The following is a 12,441-nucleotide window of genomic DNA, read 5'->3' as shown; positions in this document are numbered from 1 at the left end:
TGCGGGGAGAGGCGCGGGGCGGGGTGAGGGCGGAGGGCGCCCCCCACGCCCGCCCCCTCCCGGCCCGCCGGCCGCCGGGGCGCCCACGGCTCGCCCGCGCGCCGGCCCTGTCCCCCCGCGCCCGGCCCCGCGCCGGCCCCAGCCCTGCCCTTCCCCCAGGGAGAGGGCGGACGCGCGCTCCAGACACTTTTCGGTGTCCCCCGGCCCCCACCACCCTCCCTCGGCCTGGGGGTCCTCACCCCCTACCCCACCCCACACCTGAGGCCTTGCCGGGGCCGGGACAGACGTGAGCAGAGGGGAGTGTCACAGCATGTGTGTGTGTGTGGGGGGGGGTTTGTAGACTAGAGAGCCGAGTAAGTGCTGGGGTGTATACAGTAGGTGCTCAGTGTTTACCGCGGCCGGGAAGAGGGTGCTCAGACTCACTGGAGACCTAGCTCTGTGAGCCCGGCCAGTCCTTCCCCTTCTTCGGGCCTCCATTTTTGGCTCCATGAGAATAACAACCCGCACCTACTGGGTGCCAGACCCTGTGCCAAGAGCTTGACTTGCATCGTGCCCCTTCTCACTGAACCCCTCAAGGGGCGCTCTGCGGCCCCCGTTTTGCACAGGAGACTGCAGCTCGGAGAGGTCACCTGCCTTGCCCAAGGACCCACAGCAGAGCCAGATTTGAACACAGGCTGATCTGACTCCCACGCGTGTGCTTGACTCGACTGTCTCCGCAGCCAGAGTGAACTCACGCACCCTACCATCCCTGAGATCCTAGAATTTGCCTGTACCAGATGCTCCCCAGCCAGAGAACAATCTGGAACAATCTCTTCCCAAGAGCGGGTGAGGGAAGAGTGGCTCCAGCCCCCTCCCCCACCATTCTGGCCCCGCTGAGTGCTGTGAGCAGGGAATGAGTTAATGACTCTAAAGTGCAGGGGGCTGTGGAGACTTGGCAAGTAACCCCAGTTAATAAAGGGCGCGGATGGCTCCTTCCTCACCACCTTGGGGACACCCCTATGCCTACTGCTGTCCCTGCCTTGGTCTCACACACTCTTCTGCCCAATCCACCCCCTGTCTGTTCTTGAAGAGGCAGAGAGCGGCCCTGCACTTACCACCCTCTCCCTAACGGGGGACCTCCGCCAAGAGCCCGCTGCGAGGGAAGGCCCCCAACTTGTGGCACTCTCCACCCTGAGTCCCAGTCAGAGAAACAAGGTTGAGGAGGGAGGCATGGACCAGGGCCCCAGGGCCCTCAACACGGAGAGACCCCCACATCTCCAGATGAGCCCCTCCCATCTGAAATTCCACCGTTAAGGGGCATTCCTTTGGGTCTTCCCCCACCCCAAAGATTTTATTTATTTATTTGACAGAGAGAGAGAGACAGCAAGAGAGGGAGCACAAGCAGGGGGGGTGGGAGAAGTAGGCTTCCCGCCCACCCCCAGCAGGAAGCCGGATGCGGGGCTGGATCCCAGGAGCCCGGGACCATGACCTGAGCCCCAGGCAGATGCTTAACGACTGAGCCACCCAGGCGCCCCTCCTTTGGGTCTGAAAGGCTTTTTGGTCTTCCAGAGGCTCCAGGAAGGGCTAATCCTTTTTGAAAAGGGACACTTTGCAAAGTTATCCCATAGAATGTCTTCAAAATCTCCCTCGCCCACCATTTTAGATCGAGAAACTGAGGTCCAGAGATGGAAATAGCTCCCCGAAATTCAGTGGGTCAGGAGCAGCAGTGGGGCTCTTCTCTCCCAATGCCCACCCCAGGACTTCTTGCACTGACCCCCAAGTTTCTATGGGTCACCTTGGAAAGGGTAGGATGCGAGGGGGCTCGAGGATTCTTACTGAGGGCGGACCCCAACCGGCCAGCCCCTCGGTACCGCCAGGACTGCTCTGCTTGGCAGGCTGAAGCCCCCAGCCCCATCGGCTTCCCCAGCCACATACCTTGTGCTGGGGTGAGGCTCATTTGGGACCTCCACCTGTTTGGGGCAGGAGCCAAGGAACCAAAGCACCTCTCTCTCCTCTCTCTTCTCTCTCTCTTCACTCGGCAACTGCCTTCCGCCCCACCCCGCCCGGCCCCGCCCCACCAGCTGCAGCTTGGCCCTTAGGGACCCCCCAACCCCAGCAGGCAGGATAAGACAACCGGGGGCCTGCAAGAGCAGCTGGAGTCTCCTTAGGCCTCATCGCAGGAGCCAGCAGGAAGGAGAGGGGTCAGTTAGAGGTCACAGAGTCCACTCCTGTCCCCGCTAGGGAGAAAAAGAGAAGGGAGAGGGTCCTGGTGGGGTCTGGAGTCCTGCCTAGCGCGGGGGAAGGGGAGCCCGGGCGCCACCTGCTGGCCTCTCCAGGTATAACCCCGGGTAGATGTAGGGCACTGGGAGGGGGGTGATGGCAGCGTCTAAGACTTTGAGAGGGAGGGGGAAAGTGGTTGGAGGAGGAAGTGAAAGACAGGGAGGATTCGGAGAGTCGTGCCTGTGGGGGTGTAGCCTTCCCCGGCCCCATGATGCATGGGGTGCTTGGGCATGACCACAATTCCGGGGAAAGCCTTCTTGCCTGGAGTCTGGCAATCAGTGGAAGCTGGGTAGGAGGTGGGAAGAATTGCGAGGATTTAGAGCCCCTGGTGATCTTGGGAGTGGGCTTCAGGACCAGTTGCTGTGTGGGCGCCATCTGTACACCAGTTCTTAGCACAGGGCTACAAGCAGTAGGCACTCAATAAATGTGTGTTGAATTTATGGAATAAATTTGCTCTTCCAACATGTACCTACTGAGTACCTATTATGTACCAGGCTCGGTGCAACATTCTGGAAATATGGCAGTGGAAGAATGAATGAATGAATGAGTGAGGATCTAGGTGGGGATGGAGCGGTGGGCCTCTGCCCTCTCAGGCTGCATTGGTTTCCATTTGGGTGACTCCACAGACCTCTCCAAGGGGGCTGGCTAGTCATGAGTGCTTGGATCCTCCGGAGTGCCCAGAGCTGCCCCCAGTCCTAGTACCTCACTCAGGCTGCAGGTGCCCAGGCCAGACCCCAGGTAACCATTTAGAATGGGAAGCCTCCCCTGCACAGCCTAGAATGGTCATGGTCCTGTCTAGGGAGTTCCTTAGATATACACACCCCAAATCACAGGAAGAATCAGGAGAAGGGCAGGAGATTGCTTTGGGTATATAAATAATCAAGCACCTACCAAGAACTTGACTTTTTGTCCCGTTATTCTGAGTCTTAGGGGTCACGTGTTGTTGGCTCCCATTCCAGATCAGGAAGCGGAGGCTCAGAGAGGTGTGAGAACCTGCCCTGGATCACACAGCCAGTGAATTACGGAGTTTGATCCAGGCTGCCTCCCCCCTCCCCTCCCCTCTGAAGGATCCTTAGGGCAGGGATCCTGGCCCAGGGTTCACTAAAGGACGTACAAGCAGGGGCTTGTGGCTTACAGAGGCAGTTGCTAAGCCCAGGCCCAAGAACACACCAGGGAAGAGACCTACCGCTCGCCAAATATTTTCCATGTGCTAGCACATTACACACATGACAGATGCTTCTTTTGAATCCTCACAACGCTGAGGAGTCAAGATCGTTATACTCATTTTATAGATGAGGAAACTGAGACTCCAAGTGAGGAAGTGGCTTGCCATGGGAGACCCTGGTCTGGCCTGCCCGATCCTCAAAGTCTCCATCACAGCAGTGATGACACCAGCCCAGCTCAATGTTTCCTGAGTGCCTGGGCCAGGCCAGCCTGGGCCTGGGTGCTGAAGACAAAGTGATGAACCAGATCGGCCCTAGGCCCTGAAAAGCTCCCATGGTAGAGGAGAGAGATGTTTAAAATAGAGAGGACACGACCCTCTGCACCATGAGGCACCAAGGATCTAAAGAGGTCAGAAGGAGCATTAATTTAAAAGGAAAGCAGGGAGGCCTTTTTGGAGGAGGTGATGCCTGAGCTTAACTAGTACTGGGAGTCAGGTGGGAATTAGTCATACGAGGGAAAAAAGAATCTTTGTGGGGGGAAGCAGGGAAGACAGGAGGATGGCAGGGAGGGGTGAGAGGGGTTGCTACAAGCTCATGGGCTGTGATGATGGGAGCAGGAAAAACAGCCCGGATTTGGAAGGCTGTTCCAAGCTGCAAGAGAAGTTGGGCTAGGGAGGGCTTTATTCATGCAAGAAGTATGTATGAACACCTACAAGTACCAGGTCCTCAGCGAGGTCCTGGGGGCACAGCCGTGACCAAGCTGATAAGATTCCCGCCCTCATGGATCTCACATTCCAGTGGGAGAGGTAAAACAGTGAGCTAATGACTAAGTGATAGCCCTTCAGAGACTCTTAGGGGCTATGAAAAAGATGGAGTGCTGGGGTACAGAATGGCTGGGCGGGGTGATGTTAGCTGGTGCGCTGTAAGGGGTGAGTCGAGCCTTTCTGATTGGGCAAAAGAGACTTCCTCAAATCTCTTCAGTTCTTCAGCATCTACAGAGGAACCAACTTCCATCTGACAGCACCCAGAGAGGTTAAGAATCTCGCCCAACCTCACACAGCCAATCAAGGGCAGCTCCATGCCTCAAATTGCCTCAAACCCTGGGGCCCATTTTACCCTTGGAGACAGATTCTCAGCTACAAACTATGGTTCCCCAAGATCCCTCAAGAGCAGTGGGGCCAGAGGCCCTGTTTTAGGGGCCCAGATGTGGAGGGGGCTGCAGTAGGAAGTGAAGGCTCCTGGAGTAAAACCTCTTTCCTACCAGGGAGGGGCGGAAGGACAAGAGCCTGGGAATCAGATAGCCCTTAGACTCCGACCTCAGCTCAACCTTGACCGGCTGGGTGACCTCAGGTACCACCATCTGAAGTGAGGGTCCCAGGCTGGAGGGCCTGCCCACCTCTCTCATCCCAGGTACTAGAGGGCCTTCGTTGGCCTGAAGGAACATGGTCCTGCAGAGCCAGGAATGGCCAGCAGAGGGCGCCTCGTTGGCCATAGTGAAGCCAATGTTGCCCAGAGTAGGAAAGGCTCCAGGAACCCAGCCCTGACTGGGGGAGGCTGCCCTGCTTTGCCCTGGAGGCCAGCTGCCAGGTGGGCAGACCAGAGACTCAGCAGCCAGGCAGGACGTAGGTCTTGCTGTCCCTGCACCGTGCACGAGTCACTGCCCTTTCGGAACCTCGGTTTCCTCATCTGTAAATGGGCCTAACAATAGCGCCTGTCTCTCAGGTCTCTGTGAGGAGACAGTGAAGAGCAACCACATAAGGGCTGGATATATAGGGGCTGCTATTTTTATTAGCAGTAGCAGTAGTCATGTCTTCAAGTGTCTGACGCAAAGGGTACCCAATCAGGGGTGGCTATGACAAAGACAATGATGATGACAATGATGTAAGACTCAGTCACTGTTTATTTTCAGTTTCCTAAGCAGGGAGCACCAGCACCTACTGATCTGGGATCCTGCAGTGACAGGGAGCTCACGATCTCCTTAGCAGCCCATTTGCACTGTCAGAACATTCTCTTGCTGAAAGCTCCCTCCTGGATGATGCCACCCAAGCCCAACGCCTTGCTCAGGTTGCCCTGGCTGGTCAGGCCTCTGACCTCAAGCTCCCTCACTTCCAAGGGGTCTGCCTGAGAGGCCCATGAGGTTGGGGAGCCAGGACATCGGCTGCTGGATCCCTGCCTTTGCTGGAAGGGCGGGGAGCTCACAAGTGAACCCAGGGAGCTTCACCAGCAAAAGATTCCTGGTGGGTCTTGTTGCTGTTCAGAGTTCCTTGTCTGCTGACTGGGAAGTTCCTGCTGTCCCTTGGACCTCTCTTCACTCCCCAGTTTCCAGAATGACTGGGGCTGGAGAAGGAATCTGATGACCCAGAGCTATAAGTCCAGGAACCCTGGCATTCTAGTTGGGAGGCCTCAGCTCCTGTCCCACCTATTGCCAGGCCTCCTCATCTGTGTTTGTGGGTCCCAGGCAAGGGCTCATAGGTCAGGCACCAACAGGTCTCGGGGGGAGGGTAGGAGCCAGACAATCCTGGACTCAAACCTTGGCTTGGCCCACACCTGCTGTGGCAAATCCCCCCACCTCTCTCTGAGCCTGTTTCCTCACTGGGTGCCTGTCTCAGAGTGGCATTGTGGGGGGTGCAGGGGTTATACGTGAAAAGGAAAATGCAGCACTGGGCACACAGTAAGTATCTATAAAGGTAGCAGTGAGTATTATAAAGTAGAAGTCCCTCATTCCCTAGCCCCTCCTTGTGTCTGAGGGGGCCAGGGTGGCTCTGGGAGTGGGTGACGTCCGGATCCGTTTCTCAGTTATCGGGCACCTTGCGCGTGTGTGCTCACAAGGGGGCGTGGGTGTGCACACATGTGCATTGGGTGTGCGTGCACGTGCAAGCGTGTGTGTGAGTATGCGTGCGTCTGTGTGCTTGTAGCGAAGGCCGTCCGTCCCAGTGATTCCCAGGGCGCGTGCATACTTGCAGGTCCCCGCGCAGCATCCCTGCACTGATTCAGGAGACCCCTCTGGTCACTGTTACTATGGAAACCAAGAGGAAATCCCCAGCTCCAGGGAGAGCCCAAGGTGCCAGAAAGGAGAGCTGACCCAATCTTCCCAGCAAGGGAGCCAGATCGGGAGCACGAGGCTCCTGGGATATGGCAACCTCAGCCCCTGGGGGTTAGGTTGTGGGACTCTGGGTCCCTTGGAACCCTCTGGGAAGCCCACACTTCTCCAAGGCATCCTGGCCCACTGGAAAGAGCTCCAGAAACAGAGCTGGGTCCCATGCACAGTCTCAAGCAGGGAACTCCATCTCTTTGTGCCTCCACTTCTTCGCCTATAAGATGGGGACAAGAGCGGGTGCCTCCAGGCTGTATGAGTGTGCACCCCTGAGCCGCGCAGTGTCACAGGGCAGCTTCTTTCACGTGCACCACCCTCCGGTGTCTTGTGGGCTCCTCACAGCAGCTCTAGGAAGGAGGAAGTTCCCAGCAGAACGGAAGCTCCAGAAGAACACAGCTGGCCACAGTGGAATCAGATCTGCTGCCCCCACTGCTGGGGGCCCAGCCCTGCAGCATGTGTGCAGTCCCTGAGGCCATGGAGCCACGCTGCAGAGGTGACTGGGGAGTCCATCACTCTTCTGGGTTGGGAGGCGCAGGGGGAGAGTCCTCATGAGGCCATGAGCCCTGGGCAACCCCCCAGGGTAGAGCTGGGCTGCTACAAGGCTTCTGGGAGACAGATCCCAGTTTAGGAAGGACTTTTAAAAAATGTTTTTGGGGACTCCTGGCTGGCTCAGTCAGAAGAGCTTGCGACTCTTGATCTTGGGGTCATGAGTTCGAGCCCCACATTGGGCGTAGAGACGACTTAAATAAAAAAACCTAAAAAAAATGTTTGACTCTTTACATTTTGACTCAAGTCTCAAATGAGGTTGAGTGCATGCACACAGGTTGTAGACATGCACACAGAATTGTGTATACAGTTACAAGTGGACACGCAGCCTCCTGCCCTTTATCCCACTTCCAAGAGTGACCGTTCCCTTTGCGGTGACCCCAGGAACTATTTTCAAATAGTCAGAGATAGACCAGGAGGAGCTGCAGGAGCAAACAGAATGTGTAATGCAATGAAAATGTGTAAGAAAGATCCAAATGCTTATTTGCCAGAAAAGGTGTCACAGAAGGGGTCACTTCTGATTTGAGGAGGGGGCAAAAGGATGGGCCTGGATGGGGGAGCTAAGGCAAGCCATCGAGCCTGAGGCCCTTCCAGCTAAGAGTTGCTTTCACCAGCAGAGGGAAGAGGGAATATTGTGCAGACAAGGGGTGGCTGGGATGTGACCCCAGCTGCCTGCATCACTTCACCCCACCCCCACCTAGGTTAAAACCCACATGCAGGGATCTGGGGGTCAGCCAAGGCTCCCCAGCCTTGGCTCCAGATCCCTTCTTCAGCGTAGGGCAGATCCTGGCCATCTGTAGAGGAGGTGCTGGACCTCAGGGGGTTTATCAGAGGAAGGTGGAGAGTAGGAGCTAAAGTGGGAGGCAAGGGTTGAGCATGTCATGGAGAGTCTCCAATGCCCACTTACTCTGGTAGGCAGTGGGGAGCCATGGAAGGTTATTAAGCAGGGAGGAAGGGGATTAGATGTGGAGAAACCAAAAGCTGGGGAGCTGTAAGAGGACCAGGTGACAATACAGGACCACCAGAGGAGGGAGTGGGACGGGATGGTTTGTGGGGAGAGGACAGGGTAGGCCTGAGAGGCATCCTTTGGTTGAACTCTCACTTGGGAAGGAAGGAGGGGTGGGATGGAGAGGAGGGAGGGGTTCCTGGAGGGGACCCAGGCACAGGGCAGGCTGGGTGGAGGGCCGTGAGTTGGATGCTGGTTGGCTTGAGTCTAAGGTGCCTCTGGGCTTCTGACAGCAAGTCCGGGAAGTGGCTGGAAAGAAGTCAGAGTGAGTGGGGTTGTTTTTGTCAACTTTCCCAAAGCTGGGAAGGAGCCAGGTCAAGATCTGAACCCGGGTCTGTTTCCCTCTGATGTCTGTAGGTTCACAGTGAGGGACCAGCAAAGGGGTACCTTTGGGTCCTGGATTCTGAGCTTGGCAGAGAGATGAGCTGCTCTTACCCAGGAGGGAGCTGGTGCTTTTCTCGGGGGCACTGCAGCCATCCTGCTGCCACAGAGCCCAGGAACCTCAGGGGCTCTGCAGGCAGGATCTTCAAGCCCAAACTTCTGCTCTGCCAAGGGGCCATTTCTTTCTTTCTTTCTTTCTTTTTTTTTTAAAGATTTTATTTATTTATTTGACAGAGAGAGAGAGAGACAGTGAGACAGGGAACACAAGCAGGGGGAGTGGGAGAGGGAGAAGCAGGCTTCCCGCTGAGCAGGGACCCCGATGCGGGGCTCGATCCCAGGACCCTGGGATCATGACCTGAGCTGAAGGCAGACGCTTAACGACTGAGCCACCCAGGTGCCTGAGGGGCCATTTCTAACCAGCCCCCGCCTTCCTGATCGCCCAGCACCAGTTCTCCACCTGGAGCTGACATTAGCTGTGTGCAGCCCAGTGTCCCAGACAGTACAGGCTTCCTCTCATTAATCCTCACAAAGCCCCTCCAGGGAGACGTTAATATTATCGTTTCCATTGTATAGATGAAGGAATGAACTGAACCTTCCAGAGGTGAAGGGCTTTGCCCCCCTCCACTGTGGGGGTGGGGGGTGGGTCAGGTTGGCCCAGCAGTTCTCTGAAGGGACCCCACCCCACCCTGATTTCAAGTCTGCAGTCCCAGCTCCCAGGACTTTCCCAACACCCCCACCACCCTCATTCTGTTCTTCATGGCCCAGCTCCCTTGGGAACAGCCAGACCCGCCCCTCCCCCTCCCGGGCTGTGCTCTTGGCAGCTCTGCCGCCCTGGGCTCTGGTCCGGGGGTGGTCCCCGGCGGTGAGAGGGGTGGGTGGGCAGAAGCTGGGATCAGTTGGGCTGAGACTGGGGCATGCGGAGACCCCCAGGCCTCCACCTTTGGGTCCACGGTGCTCCAGGCTGGGGTGGGCAGGGCCCTTTGGAAAGGGGTGGCTTGAGGTTTAATCACTTTATCAATGTTTGTTTGTGTAATTCAGCCCTGAGATGCTTTTCCTTCCATCTGTCCCCACCATCTGCTCCCATCAGGATTTTCCAAACCATTTGGGACCTAAGAGGGGAGGGTGGGGGCTGTGCCTCTGAGGGGGCTGGGGAGGGCCTGCCTCCACCTACCTCACTGAGAGTTTCCAGAGGAGAGCCTGGGCTCCTGAGTCACATGGAACTGGGTTCAAATTCTGGCATTGTTACTTTCTTGTTGTATTACCTCCAGCAGGTGACCTGACGTCTCTGAGCCTCAGTCTCCACATCTGTGAACCAGCAGTAACATTACTGACTCCTCAGGATTAGTTCAAATCAAAGGAGGTGATATATGCAAAGTACTCTGCATACAGTAGGTGCTCAAGAGATAGGCAGTCCCGGGACACCTGGGTGGCTCTGTTGGTTAAGCGTCTGCCTTCGGCTCAGGTCATGATCCCAGGGTCCTGGGATCAGCCCCGGTGATCAGCGGGGAGCCTGCTTCTCCCTCTGCCTGCCGCTCCCCCTGCTTGTGCTCTCTCTCTGTCTCTCTGTCTCTCTGACAAATAAATAAATAAAATCTTAAAAAAAAAAAAAAAAGAGAGAGACCGGCAGTCCCCTCTCCATTCATCCCCCACTTGCTTCTTTCTCTGGCATCCCTCTCTAGTGCTAGAGGAGGGTAGCCACCTCTGGTTTCTATACCCCAGCCCCATTCCGCAGATCCTGGGGACACCCCTCCCCTGGGACTTGCACTTTCTTCCAACCCCCCTGGGTCCTGCCCATTGCTCAGTTCTCTCAATGACCCCACTCAACATCTATCCTAAGCTGTGTCTCTCCCTCCCTCCTAGATGCCTCAGTTTGGGGTGGGAGGGAGTGAGCATCATCGGCAGGGACACCCCCCCACCTTTACCCCCATAACAGGCCTTCATAGAGCCTTTCAAATCTACAGGGTTCCAGAGCCACTGGGGCCTCATCTCTGCTCTGCTCATGCCCTTAACTTCAGGCCTGTGAGGGGTCTGTGAGGCAGTAAATGAGGCCCGTCTTGTCAGTACTCTGGTCAGGGGTTTCGACTGGGGATATCAAGGCACCCAGATCACTTGTCTAACCTTCCTGCTCCAAAAGGGGAAGAGACTTGCTCCAGGTCACCCAGAAGTGAGGGACCCAGGCAGGCCTCCTGACAGCTGCCCCTCTGGCCCCCTTTCCTGGGCTATATCTCAGGGCACTAGGTCTTGGGCCAAGGACCTTTGGTGTGCAGTGGGGGGGAGTCCTAAGCCCTCCGCTTTGGCTCAGGGGGTCTCTCAGTGCTTCCTAGGCCCTGATGGGAAGTAGTGCAGAGCCTACCCGAGTCCAAACTCTGCCCCCAGATCTACCCTACTCATTCCAGGTGCAGGGAAAGTCCAAGGGAGGTGAGGCCTCCAGGGAGAGAAGACATGGTCCTGCCTTCAGAAGTCCCACCTCCTGGGGAGACAGGATTCAGACTGGAGGTCCTGAGGGCAGGGCAACAGAGTTACCCTCACAGGGAAGAAAAACAGTGGGGATGGAAGGCTCCTGAGGGGCTAAGCCAAGAAGTCAGCCTGGAGGAGGTGAAGCTGGGGTTGGGAAGTGGGAGAAAGCAGAGAGAGTGGCTGAGCAGCACCCTGTGAGGGTAAACTGAGACCTCTCAAGGATGGAGAGGAGGATCCAGACCAGGCTGGGAAGATTCTCTGGCTTCAGGCCGAGAGAAAGGAAGGAGGGAGAGTGGGAGGGGAAGCCCTGGCAGTGAATGCATCCAGCCCCAAACAGGGAAGGCTCTCCAGGCCTAGTGGGGAGGATGGAGGGAACTTATCACTCCAAGGGCCTGGGGTGGGGGCTGAGTGGCAAGTCTCTCCCTGCCCCCCAGGTCCTCCCACTGGAAGCAGCTGGGAATCACCCACGCATGTCTGGCGTCTCTCACGCCTCCACTGGGGGTCCCAACACCAGAGCCACGGCACACAGAGGAACTGATGTTCTAGAGGGCCCAACTGTCCCCCCACCCCTCCGCCTGGCTCCCCAGCTCCTCCAGCTGAGACCTCCCCCATCCTCAAGCAGGAAGGACTAAGGCTAGACTTTGATCACCTAAACTGCTTGGTCTGGGACCTGGAGAGCTGGGAGGAGCTGTCCAAGTCAGAAGGCAAATGCTGTGCGCTCACCTTCAAAGTAACCAGACCCATCTCTCTCTCCCTGAAGCGGCCCCCTGCTTCTACCCTGGCCCCCACTCTTCAAAGTCTGTTCTTTACAAAATGCCTGAGTAGGCTTGACCTGAAAGTCAGACCCTCACTCTGCTCAAAGCCCCATCTCACCTGGAATAAAATCTAAAGTCCTTGGAAATGTCCTAAGCACAGCCACCATCCCAACCTCTGAACACCTGTCTCAACTTTTCCCCAATCACTTATCTAATATATCATAGGATTGACTGGTATATTTTGTCCATTGTTTACTGTCCACTTCTGTAACCCCACTGCCTAGAACAATGCTGGGCACAGAAATAGTGCTTGATGAATATTTGTGCAATGAATGGATGAGGACATATGGATTCAAGTCCAAGCCTTCCACTCACCAGCTGTGAGACGCGGGAAAAATCATTTAACCCCTCTCAACCTCAGGTTGCTCATTTATGAAGAGGAGACAGTAAGAACCACCTCCTAAAGACAAAAGACAAAATTCAAGCTCAGGATGTGGGGGTTGTTGCAGAAGCTGGGGGAAGGAGGATGCAGCCCCCATCCTGGCAGGAGGAGCTGCGATGGGGGTCAGTGACTCCGGAGAAGGGCTGTCCTGTCTATGGGTGAGGTGCCTACGCACTTCAGAACTCCCCCCAGGATGGAGATGCTTGCTCCCCAGTCTTCACATATGACCAGAGGCGGAGGATGGAGGGGGGTATGAGAGGAGCAATTTAGATCAGTGTTGGGAGGTGGGATTCATTCTGAGAGGAGTCCTGGGATGAGATCCGGGGCGGTGGGCAGGA

The sequence above is a fragment of the Mirounga leonina genome, unplaced genomic scaffold (assembly GCF_011800145.1).
Source record: "Mirounga leonina isolate KUSES-001 unplaced genomic scaffold, KU_Mleo_1.0 Mir_173, whole genome shotgun sequence".
In the NCBI taxonomy this organism is placed as follows: domain Eukaryota; kingdom Metazoa; phylum Chordata; class Mammalia; order Carnivora; family Phocidae; genus Mirounga; species Mirounga leonina.
Note: the sequence above shows the minus strand (reverse complement) of the source record.